The sequence below is a fragment of the Lipotes vexillifer genome, unplaced genomic scaffold (genome assembly GCF_000442215.2).
Source record: "Lipotes vexillifer unplaced genomic scaffold, Lipotes_vexillifer_v1.1 scaffold297, whole genome shotgun sequence".
NCBI lineage: Eukaryota > Metazoa > Chordata > Mammalia > Artiodactyla > Lipotidae > Lipotes > Lipotes vexillifer.
Genome location: NW_006772098.1, coordinates 1890048 through 1903365, shown reverse-complemented (window position 1 = coordinate 1903365; position 13318 = coordinate 1890048). Strand labels below are relative to the sequence as shown.

Below are 13318 nucleotides of genomic sequence, written 5' to 3'. Positions count from 1 at the left end.
AACTCACATCAGCACCAAGCCGTGATGAGCGCTACTGCACTCAGGGGGTCATTTTAGTGGGGCATATGGAAGACTGTAAACCTACCAGACTACCAGTGCCTAGAGATGCATCTCCAAAAACAACTACTAAGCAAAGAAAAACAAATGCCTGCCCTCTTTGCTGAGTTTAGGTAAGCCAAACATCTCTGTGAGATTACCTCTCCATTCAATAATTGAGTGAACCTGTGCATATGGCCTAACATGCCTATAGACTGTATTACAGGCAGCTTAATGCTGTGGTACAGATCAGGGCACTGGCCTTACCTGATACTGTGACTGCCATAGAGGCTCTTGCCCAAGCTGAGGGAAACAGGTATAAAGTAATTCACATTGCAAATGCCCTTCTCAGCATCCCTGTCCACACAGATGATCAGGATCAGTTTGCCTCTTGTGTAATGGATTGCAACACACCTTTAATGTCCTTCCCACAAGGCCATGAGCAGGAAGAAGACCCACTCCCAACTAGCTGCCCACTATATTGGTGGCATCCTTCTGGTGGGCCCAGGCATGTGTACTACCCTACAGGGACTGATGCTATGTTGACCCATACTCAGCAACACAGCTGGGTCATTAACAGGGACATGGACAAGGACTGTGTGGGAAAGCACAATACGTATCATCTTGAGGAGATAACCACCAATATTTGTCCTCTTACTCACAACAAATACAAGAGTCCCAAAAATCCGTGGAGCTATTCTGCTACTGGCACTCTTACATTCCCCTCAGTGGGATCCTGACTGCAACCAACTATTAAGTTTCCAAAAATGCACCTACATTTGAATGGATCTCAAGCAGATGGTCTGGAGGCCATCCAACAGGCCTCCCAGGTCACACTTCTCCTTGGCCCCTCTGATAATGAATTGAGATACAGCTCTCAGCAACTTCTCTGTTCATCATTTAGAGTCTTTGGAAGAAGGCAATTCCACAAGATAGTGGATTAATTTAGGTTTCTGTATGCCCAACTTCCTGTAGCAGGGTGAAAGGTACACACCTTTTGAAAGACAATTATGTGCCTATTATTGGTTTAGTGGATACTAAGTGCATGAACCATGACTATGAAAAATATTACAATCAGAAATACTGACCAAAAGTTTCATAACTTTAGCTTTTATCCTCTAGTTATCTTAGGGTATTTATACTTTAGGTTAAAGTATAAAATGTCTCCAAAATATATATTAAAATACAGATTTATGAACCAAAGAAGAAGATCTTTAGCTATAATTAATTTTAAATAACTTAAAGTTATCAGTAGTTAGTATACTGATTGTGTCTTTTCTCTCTTTGTTTCTTTACTTGCATTTGGGTTTCTGACATTGGTTCTTGATGCTCACATATAAGATTTTCATCTGATGCTTTATCATGAGCTACATAAGAGATATACTTAGTCCACTGAATAGAAAAATACAACTATTATAAATCCCTATATATCAAATTTATAATAAGCATACAGCAACATTCTCACTTTTCTGAAGTTATAGTGAAGTTACCATAATGCTAGATCTGATAAAACTGTGAGAGGAGTTTAATAAATAGATGTGTTTTGACTCTCTCATTATCTCATAAACATTTCCAGGCATTATACATAGTTTATATTTGTCTCTATTTCTCTTAGGTTATTTATATTTTACAGATCACGTAGACTTCATAGACCAATCAACAAAATGCATGTGTACAATTTGCTAATTACAGCATTATTCGTAATTGCATATAAATGTTCGTGCATGGGAAACTAGATAAACAAGCTAATACATATACTCTAAACTTTGTAAATTATGGTAAATAACATGGTACAAACTGTTGTATGTAGAGATGTAAAAGGAATCAAATGAACCTCTATAAACTGACTTGGAGGGATTTCAAGGAGATAATATCAAGTGGAAAAAAAAAAACCCCAAAGGTGAAAAGTTGTGTGGTACCTTCTAGGTAAGGAAGAAGGGAAAATAAGGAAATAAGAGACAGAGAGAGAGAGAGACAGAGAGAGAGAGAGACAGAGAATTAGAGAGATACTTACCTTTACAAAATGAAAAACAAGTGAGATAGAAAACAATGTAGTTGGTTACCCATAGGGTAAAAGGGAGAGAACTGAAGAAGAAATGGTACTCCTCTAAGTATACCTTTTTGCATAGTTTTTACTTTTGGAAGCAGGGTCAGGTTCCACATGTTTCAAAAATAAAATTAAGTAACAAAAGAGGAACTAAAACTGAAAGCAAACTTAAAGAAATGAACCTACTGAAAGAAAAAAAGTACTAATGCAAGTAACTCATCAATACAATATTTGACATATACCCTCATTCACGGGCAGAAGTGTGGAGAGACTGTAAACACATGACAAAATATTTTCAGGAGGACTGTTTTTCCATACCTATAGGCGAAGAAATTCCAAAATAATTTTAGAGTCATAACAAGATGGAACAAATGAGTAAATGTGTTATATTATTCAGAGAGTATTCACGAAGTGGAAGAAAGGACATGCACACATGAAATGGAAGTAGGCAGAACAAGCCCTGAGGGGATGAAGTAGAATTGAAGGTTTCCAAGATTTAACATGAATTCTAAATATGTCTATGCAGGTTTATATACACACGTGTAGGTATACAGGCTAATATATGTGTATAACTACATATGTATGTACAAGTACATATATAAAAATGTGAATATACTTAAGAAACCTGATGCCAGGCTGGATCTCATGTGTGATCTTTCAGGCACAATCACAGACAATTATAAAGGCATTACCTGGCAGCTACCATGGGGAAAAGAAGTTTCTCAACCCACAGAGACGGGACACAGCCCTCCTGCCCCCATCACTCTCTCAAGTACACTGCATTCTTAGCCCAGTCACTGCCAACTGGAGGTGGGGGTGGGACTTGACTGGGACACTGTATTGTTCGGGCACTGCCACTGCCCAGACTACCTTATGGGGGGTGGGTGGGGCTTGAAGAAATTTTTCTCAGTTATGATTCAGTATTCAGGATGTTTCTACTCCCATCCCTCCCACCACTATCTTTTGAGGGCGTAGGACCCAGAAAATAGCAAGAGCCTTTTGTCTGGTGCTCCTTCAGCTGTGAGATGATCCTCTCCTACATCTCATACCAGTTTGCACTGATACATCTAACCCTCACCCACTGCTGTTTCAAGTGGGAAAATAGAACATTGCTAGAGCTGGGGCCCTTTACTGCTTGAACCATTGAGGTAAGTGAACAAAGGTTTGTTACTTTTAGTTTGGTTTGTTATTTTAGTTGACCAACTCAAAAACTGGCATTTCTCTCTCAGACAGATTGGAGCAGCAAGCAGGGTAAGTGAAGCTCAATGCCTTTTGGGAAGGCACACTTTGGGATGTACTTAGTAAATCAGTGGGACATTTCTGGAGTGATGTGGGAGAGGGTACCATAGGATCATTAGCCAGAGTCTGAGAGCCCCCTGGGGCAGCCAGGCCAATGTGCTTTGGACAGGGCTAGCAGACCACACAGGGTGCTCTAGGAGAGTGCTATTTTATTTTTATAGGCTTTTCAGTTCTGAGCGGGGAGCAAAGTTTCTTCTCTTTAGACCTCGATTCATTGGCTGAGACACCTGCTGGGTCAATCAAATTAGAGATTCACCAGAGGGACTCTGAGAAAGCTAGGGAAGCAATTTGTGGCTACTGCTTATGGTCCACCAGTGATGGGATCTAAAGTTGTGGGAGACCCTGCATGACCCAGTAGCAAAAGAAATCTTAGAAACCTGGTAGTTTGCCTCTATATTAAAGGGATGAATCTTGTTAAACTTGGTGAAGGAGAAGGTCACACACACTGTTGGGCCTGTCACTACAAAACACCTTCTTTAGAGAGTCTTGACAGCAGTCATATTGGCTGAGGAGGTGGAAGAAAAGTGGGGAATAAAAAAAGCAAACATCTGAGACTCTCTCCTTCCTCATCTGGGTACTATTTTGGCTCTGACAGGATGACCAATCTGTGATGAGTTCTATACCACTGAAAAACATGTTTGGATCACCACTGCAGAAGTGACAGTGTCCCTCTGTGTTACGCTGGTGGTCCCAGGGTCTACACTGATGGAGTGAGGAGAGTGAGATTCTTAACCAGACTCAGATTTCTTGATTCATTCATGCCACCCTTGCTAGACAGGTATCAAGCTCAAGTAAGCCTCCTCATAAGGTCAGGTCATTTGGCACTAGACAATTTGGATATTAACTGCCAAACTGTTGGACATGGAATAGCACCTACTGCCAAGGTAGCAGTGACTGACCAACAGTAAAAGCAATGTGAAAACGGTGATCAATAACCTACTCCTGGACAATCTAGACCTAGATCTCTATAAGAGATCTATGGGTGAATATCCAATAACGAGGTGTCTAAGAGGTAGGCTGATGGGCTCACTACCAAGGAACTCATGGCCTGGTAGTGGGCCAAGGGATGCCTGAAAGGAAGCTGAACTGGGGTCCACACGGGGATGACCCCTATGACTAATACAAGTGCTATTGCTCAGGTCTTTCCATTGAATTCTGACATGAGACTGAGAGCCCACCAACCTTTATCAAGAACACTCTGCTTTCAAAAATGAACAAGACTATGAGTTAGACCAAGTCCCTTTGTCCTCAGTAGGAACATGAGGACCTATGCTAAAGTCAGAGTTTAATGGGGAGGTAGGAAAGAACTGCATTTCTTGGGTCTTTTGGATACTGGGGCTATGTGACTGTGATCTCAACTCCTGACACCAGCATAATGGAGAAACACATAATGTTCACTGGGTAAGGGTGAGGGATCTGGGTAAGTGTCCCGGGTCACTGGGTCTGAGGCCATTACCAATGGGATCCTTACCCAGATCCAACGATGGGTGTTTCCCTTTAGATCACTATAAATTTCCATTGTTATGGCCCCACTAATATATGTTATCATTACTATAAATGAATTGTCAATGTGAATCCCTGCTTTGTATTAACTCCTAACAGGAATTGCTGCAGTTAGGGCCATTTTAGTTGGCATGTGCTAGACTGTGAACCTATCCAATTACCAGTGCCTAGTGCTTTTTTCTCCCCAAATACCTACCTGGGGAAGAAAAATGACTGCTTCATGGAGTGAAAGTTTTCCATGAGACTATTTAACTATTCAATAACTCAGTCAACTTGTGCCCACAGCTTTAGATGCACAGAGACTCATTTGATATACACAGCTCAGTGTCACAGTGTAGCCCTTACACCTATGGTATCTGACATTGTGACTGTGATACAGGCTATTGTCTGAAGTTGAGGGAACTTGGTATGCAGCAGTTGATATAACGAATGCCATTTTCAGCCTCCCTTTATTGTGGACGATCATGACCAGTATACCTTTTTGCGGGTTGGTCTGCCATACACCACAACCATACTTCCACAAGGCTACCAAAATTCTCCAAATATGTCATCAACACAAAAGTGATGATACGGAAACATCCCACTCTCAGAAGGTGCAACAGACTTCTACTCTATTGATGACATTGTCTTAGGGCCAAACATGGGTACTATTAAACAAAGACTGGATGCCTCACAGACCCACATATGGCAACTCAGTGGGGTCATTATTATAGAAAAGGTAGTTACCTGGCACCCTAATAAAATTCCTGAGCATGATCTGTAAGGGTCATGAGATCTTATTCCAGAGAAGTGTGCCAAGCGTTGGTCCTCTGTACTTCCACAAATGAAATGAAGACCTAGCAATTGGTGGAACAATTAAGGAACTTACACTGTCACATTCCCCATGTATGGTCCGTGATGGCACCTATCTATGGAGTAACTAGAAAGGTCGCTTCCTTTCAGTGGGGTCACGACCAAGAGGATGACGTGGAGATCCTCAGACAGGCCACCAGGCTGCCCTTCCCCATCCACCTCCCGCCATTTGCTCTTTGAGTTACAGAACTCAGCAACATTTCTGTTTACCAGTTGGAGGCTGTGGCAGAAGACCCCTGACACAGGGGTCTTGAGGCACCCCTTTGGGCTTTCAAACTCATATCTCTAGGAGTCAGCTGAAAGGTAAACACCCTTTAAGAGACATTTACTGACCTGTTATAGGGTCTTGGTAGATGCTGAGTGGCTGATCTATGACTAAGGGATCAGAAATACCAACCAAAGGGTATGAATAATTTTGCCTTTGTTCTCTAGTTATCTTAGGGTGTTCACACTCTAAGTCAAGGTATAAGATTTCTATAAAATACATGTTCATGAACCAAAGAAAAATAATCTTCTGATAAGTTTAATTTAAAATAAAGTTATCTATAATTATTATACTTACTATTGAGTCTTTCTCCTTTAGAAGGTCTTTGTTTCTTTACTTCCAGTTGAGTTTCTGACATTGAGTCTCCATGCTCAAGCACAGGATTTTCATCTGGTACTTTACGATGAGCTACACAAAGAGAGGCATTTAGTTCAATAAAAGGAAAAATAGATACACTGTTTGATACTATACTTTCAAGTTACTGACAAATGTACCTCAGCATTTTCTCACATTTTCAAAAGTTATATGTAAATTACTATAATGCTGGATTGATATGAAAATGGTGAGAAGAGTTTTAATGGATGTGTACTGAACCTGTCTCATCATTTCATTAATATTTATAGGTTTCAAATATGTTCCAGTTTGGTCTCCAGTTTTCTTAACACTTTAGGTTAAAACATAGTCATAAACCAAACCATGAAAAGGTATATGCACAAGATTATTCATTACAGCATACCTGCAATTGTAAAATACTCAAAACCACTTACATGTGGAAATGTAGGAGACTGGTTCCATAGACCAAGGTATATACTATAAACTATGGTAATATCAACTATGCTGTACAGTATGGTCCAAACAACTGTACATACAACTGTAAAAGGAATGAAAAAGATCCCATAAACTAACATGGAGGAATGTCTAGTATATAATGTTAAATGAAATAAAAAACTGATAGAATATCTAGTATATTATCTTTCAGGAAAGAACAAAAAGAAAACAAAAAAAAATAGAGAGATAGTTACCTTTACAAAATGAAACATAAGAAAGATAAACCAGAAAACAAAATAGTTTGTTACCAAAGACACTGAAGACCATGCTCACTGAATTACGACTGTTAGTGCTAAGTCTGTCCCTGGCATTGATAAGACAGCCTATAATGCAGTGATTTTTTGAGATTCATTTTTAATGAAAAAGAATGTAAAGCTCTCAATATTGCTTTGCCAGGGCTTCCCTGGTGGCACAGTGGTTCAGAGTCCACCTGCCGATGCAGGGGACACGGGTTCATGCCCCGGTCCAGGAAGATCCCACATGCCGCAGAGCGGCTAGGCCTGTGAGCCATGGCCACTGAGCCTGTGCATCCGGAGCCTGTGCTCCGCAACAGGAGAGGCCACAACAGTGAGAGGCCTGTGTACCACAAAAAAAAAAAAAAAAAAGATTGCTTTGCCAGTGACTTGAGGAGACCAGTTAGACTGGGGTACTTCTCCTCTATCATTAAGGAGGTTATTTGTTGCTTCCATGACCTGACTACTGTAAATAGTGTTGCAATGAACATTGGCATGCATGTGTCTTTTTGAATTACCGTTTTTCTCTGGGTATATGCCCAGTAGTGGGATTGCTGGGTCATATGGTAGTTCTATTTTTAGTTTTTTGAGAAACCTCCATACTGTTCTCCATAGTGGCTGTATCAATTTACATTTCCACCAACAGTGCAAGAGGGTTCCCTTTTCTCCACACCCTCTCCAGCATTTATTGTTTGCAGATTTTCTGATGATGCCCATTCTAACCGGTGTGAGGTGATACCTCATTGTAGTTTTGATTTGAATTTCTCTAATAATTAGTGATGTTGAGCATCTTTTCATGTGCCTCTTGACCATCTGTATGTCTTCTTTGGAGAAAAGTCTATCGACAGACAGAAGAATGGATAAAGAAGACATGGTACATATATACAATGGAATATTACTCAGCCATAAAAGGGAACAAAACTGGGTCATTTGTAGAGATGTGGATGGACCTAGAGACTGTCATGCAGAGTGAAGTAAGTCAGAAAGAGAAAAACAAATATCGTATATTAAGGCATATATGTGGAATCTAGAAAAATGGTACAGATGAACCTGTTTGCAAGGCAGAAATAGTCACAGATGCAGAGAACAAACGTATGGACACCAAGGCGGGAAATGGGGGGTGGGCTGAATTGGGGGATTGGGATTGACATATATACACTAATATGTATAAAATAGACAACTAATGAGAACCTGCTGTATAGCATAGGGAACTCTACTTCACTTTGCTGTACAGTAGAAACTAACACAACATTGTAAAACAACTATACCCCAGTAAAAGAAAAAGAGGTAATTTGTGAAACTTGGTGACGAGATGTGTCACAACAGACTCCCTCTTTCAGAGTGCTTTGACAGCGGCCACTCTGCCCAAGGAAGCGGGGGAGGGCAATGATGTGAACACTTGATTCCCTCTCCTTCCCCAGCTCCTTTCTCAGGTTTGGCCCACTTATGATGAGTTTCCTGACACTGAAAAAAGGTGTTTTAACCACCCGTATAACCATCTGGAAGGTGTCTGATAAGCCACTCTGATGGTCCTTTGGTTCAACAACGAGCAGCAAGAACAGTAGACGATAAGACTGGTAACCAGACTCAGATTTCCAGTGTCATTTGTGCCACCTTTGCTGTTTTCCTAGTTCAATTAAACCTCCTTATAAGGTGATGTCAATTGGTTTACAAGACAACCCAGATCTTCACTGACAAATTTCAGGGAAAGGAAGAACCAGCAACAGATAGATACCATCTGGCCAGTGAAGAAAGTGACCTAAAAATGGTAATCAGGAACCCATTTATGGATTACCTGTTTAAGTGGTTTCCCAAGGAAATCTCTGGGTCTAGTTACTCAACGACGGGAACTCACAGAGAACACTGATGGACTCTCCACCAAGGAACTCATAGGTGACCCAACACACAGACACCCTAGAGTCCAAGTGATGATGACATCTATGACTAACACAAGTGCTCTTCCCTCTGCATTTCCCAGTGAATCTTGAGATGAACCCAAGACACAACCCCCCTGCCATTACTTTTACCCAACCGCTCCGTTTTCTATATAAACAAGAATTAAGGTTAGGCTAAGATTCTTATCTCCCCAGTTGTGATATGAGGATATGTGCTAAGGTTCAATGGAGAGATAGGTGAGAATTGCATATCTGGGCCTTTTGGACACTGATGCACATATGACTAAGATCTCTATAACCACGGACACTACGATGAGGAGAAAACAGATAATGCTCACTGGTTTTTGGTCCGAGCTCACCAAATGGGATCTTTATCCAAATCTAACTATAGGCACGTCCCTACACACCACTAAAAATATCCATTGTTATGGCTTCCATTACTGAATGTATTATTGGTTTAGATGTATTTTCTATGTGCATTTCACCCCTAAGCCCTGATAGGAACTACTGCATTTTAGGGCCATTTTAGGGGGGCATGTGGAAAACCAGTGCCTAGCACCTTTACCAACCAAAAACAACTCATTGCCCTTACTGCTGAACTTAATGAAACAAAAGTTCTCCATGAGGTTATTTCTGCATTCATAAGCCCTTTTGCTCTGTGTGTAAGGCCTTGGGTGCCTAGAGACTCAATTGATTACTGCTGGCTCAATGCCATAGTACAGCTCCAGACACTGGCATCACATGGTCCTGTGACCTTCACAGAAGTTTACTGCTCAAGGTGAGTCACGTAAGTATGCAGCAACTGATATCACAAGTGCCCTTTTTAACATTCCTGTTCACACAAATGGCCAGGATCAGTTTACCTTATGTACAATGGGTTACAACATACTTTTAATGTCCTTCCACAAGCCCATGACCTAGAAAAAGCCCTGCTCTAAGATCGAGTACTAAAACTTCCACTATATTGAAGACATCCTCCACTGGAACCAGATAAGAGTACTACCCAACAAGGACTGGATTCTATGATGACCCACATGTGACAGCACAGCTGGGTCATTAATGTAAACAAGGGACAAAGATCTAATACCTAACTGGAATCCCTGGGGGCAAAGTGGAAAGGGGTGCACTGTCACTCCAAGCTCCAAGGAAACTAAGTTTTCCTTCTCCACCCCGCACCAAGATACAAAGGAAGCCAAGCTTTTTTCAAGCACTCCAAAGAGCCAAGCTTATTTCTATCTCTACCACAACAAACACAAAGGACACTCAGTGTAGGTGTATGAATACCTGTATGTATATGTGCATATATATGTATACATATGTATATACAGGAGTTCAACTCCAGGCCAAAATCCTGCTTGATTTTGCAGATCCAACCACAGACAATTACACGGTCTCTACCTGAAAGTTCTCATGGGGGAATACTTCTCACCCCACACCAAATGTGCTGCATACCCAGTGAACTTTAGACACTGGAGGTAGTTGCAGTGGAGGACTAAGGCCCATCCATACCATGCTCTCATGCATTCTTGATTCCTATACAGATGCCTCCATCAGAGGCCTCCTTGTGAAAGGGGGAGGGGTCAGCTGATACACTGTACTTTTCAGGTGCCTCTGTGTAGACCACTTTACTGGGGGAACCTAAAGATACTTTCCTCAGTTACTACAGAGTATTCAGGACTTTACACTCCTAGCCGTCCTACATCAATATTCACAAGGTTCCTGAGGTCATAAAAGGGCATGAGCCTTTTGTTTGGGGTTCCTTCAGATATGAGACAATCTTCCGCCAACCCCTACTCCCATCCGCACTGACATCTGACCCTTGCCTGGTTTGGTTCCATGGGGAAAATGAAACACTGGTGGAGCTGGGGCCCTTTCCTGTTTAGACTCTTGCTTATACTATTATAGGAAGTATATAAAAGCTTAATTGTTACTTTCAGTTTGGCTTGCTATCTTAATTGACCAAGTCAAAACAGGCAGCTTTCTCTGACAGATTGGCATAGAGAATAAAGCAGTCAATAAAGTAAAAAATTCCTTTCTGGAAGGAGCACTTTGAGAGGTGCTAGTGAGACTCTTTCAGGGCATACTGCTGGATCATTTGCAAGAGTCAAAGGGTCCCACAGGGCACATCACCAGCCAGGCTAATGTGCTCCAGAAGTGCTAGTAGACACCATGGGGCTCTCCAGGAGAGTACCATTGTAACTCTACTCTCATTCTTCCAAGCCCTGGTGGAAATTACTGCACTTAAGGCCATGTTAGAGGAGCACAAGAAGATTGTGAACCTACCCGATTACCAGCACCTAGTATCTCTATCTCCCAAAAATCTGCCTGGGAAAGAAAAAGGAAAAACTGCCCTCTTTACTGAGTTTAATGCAGCAAAAGGCTCCTTGAGACTATATCCCTATTCAATAATTCACCTGACTTGTGTACCTGATCTTGAGTTCACAGATACTCAATTGATTTTGGCTGTTCAATCAACAGGACAACCTTGGCATCAGTGGTATCTGACAGTGTGACTGTAGTAGTAACTTGCCCAGAGTGTGGGAACTGGTTATTCAGCAATGGATATCACAAACGCCCTTTTCAGTATCCCTCTGAATAGGAATGATTCCAGTCAGTTCATCTTTATGTGGAATGGGTACAATTCACCATTCATATCCTTCCACAAGTCTATCTGAATTTCCTATCTGTCATCAATGTAACAAAGCCTGGAAAATCTCCAGATTTTCCAGATGAGGGACTAGCCCTCTACTTTACTGATAATGTCATCCTATTGAGTCCAGAGAAGGGAGCTGGACAACAGCCCAACAAGGGCTGGACACCCTGCTGACACACAGGTGGCAACTTGCTGGGCCACTTTTACAGAAAACGTACAAGTACGCAAGTGAAATTCCTGGGCTTGACCTGGGTATGGAGTCTCATTGTCTCATTCCATGGGAAAAGACTGGCTTTGATCCTCTCTGCTCCAGCAATTAAAAAGGAGGCCCAGGGACGGATGGAACTCTTCATCTACTTGCATTCTTAATGCCATCCATCTAAAGGGTTACAAGAAAGGTCATTTCCTTTCAGTGGGGCTACAGCAAGGAGGATGACCTGCAAGCCCTCCAACAAGCCACCTAGGCTACCCTTCCTTTTGGCCCCTCTGATCCATTTTGCCATTTGAGTTACAGATCTCAGCAACTATCTATTCACCAACTGGAGCTTAAGGCAGAAGGACACTGCCACAGGTCAGAGGCATCTGTTGGGGTTTTTATTTTTTTATTTTTTATTTTTTTTCCTTGCGTTATGCGGGCCTCTCACTGTTGTGGCCTCTCCCATTTGCGGAGCACAGGCTCCGGACGCGCAGGCTCAGTGGCCATGGCTCACGGGCCCAGCCGCTCCGCGGCATGTGGGATCTTCCCGAAACGGGGCACGAACCCGCGTCTCCTGCATCGGCAGGCGGACTCTCAAGCACTGCGCCACCAGGGAAGCCCCTCTGTTGGGGTTTTTAATTCATCATCTCTAGGAACAGCTCGCTGAAAGGTACACACCCTTTAAGAGACAATTATTAGTCCATTATTGGGCTTCAGGGGATACTGAACACATGACCCACGACTGTGAAACAGTCTCAAGACAACAAATTCCGACCAAAAGTTATCAACAGTTTTGCTTTTGTTCTCTAATTATCTTAGGGCATTCATACTTTACGTCAGTGCAAAATTTCTATAAGAACATGCCCAAATAGGATTCCTGGAGTGGAGATGTCCACGCTTGCTCCGCTGCCCCCACTGCCCCCACAGTTTAAGAGCGTACAGCATCATTTGAGGACGGCTCAGGAGCATGACAAGCGGGGCCCCCCTGTGGTGGCTTATTACTGTCATTTGTATGCAATGTAAACAGGAATGAAGGTTGATAGTAAAACTCCTGAATGTCGTACGTTTTCACCAAAGCTAATGGATCAGTTAGAAGCTCTTATGAAACAGCTGGGTGATAATGAAGCTGTTACTCAAGAAATAGTTGGCTCTGCCCATTTGGAGAATTATGCTTTGAAAATGTTTTTGTATGTAGATAATGAAGATCATGCTGGGCGATTTCACAAAAACATGATCAAGTTCTTCTACACTGAAAGTCTTTTAATAGATGTCAAAATAGCAGTTGGAGAACTCACTGATGAAAACGTGAAACACAGAAAGTATGCAAGGTGGAAGGCAACATATATTCATATTTTTTTAAAGAATGGAGAGACTCCTCAAGCAGGGCCTGGTGGGATTGAAGAAGATAATGATGTTGGAGAAAATGAAAATTCTGGAGCAACCTCTCTGCCCACTCAGCCCCTCAGCCATCACCTTCAACTTATGACCCAAGCAACATGACATCAAGCAGC

The 13318-nt window shown here is 42.0% G+C and overlaps 1 pseudogene; it reads left to right on the top strand.

Annotated features, from left to right (window-relative positions):
- The first annotated feature begins 12695 nt into the window (after window positions 1-12695).
- The window catches only part of LOC103076320 (vacuolar protein sorting-associated protein VTA1 homolog pseudogene), a 902-nt pseudogene continuing 279 nt past the window's right edge, over window positions 12696-13318 (top strand).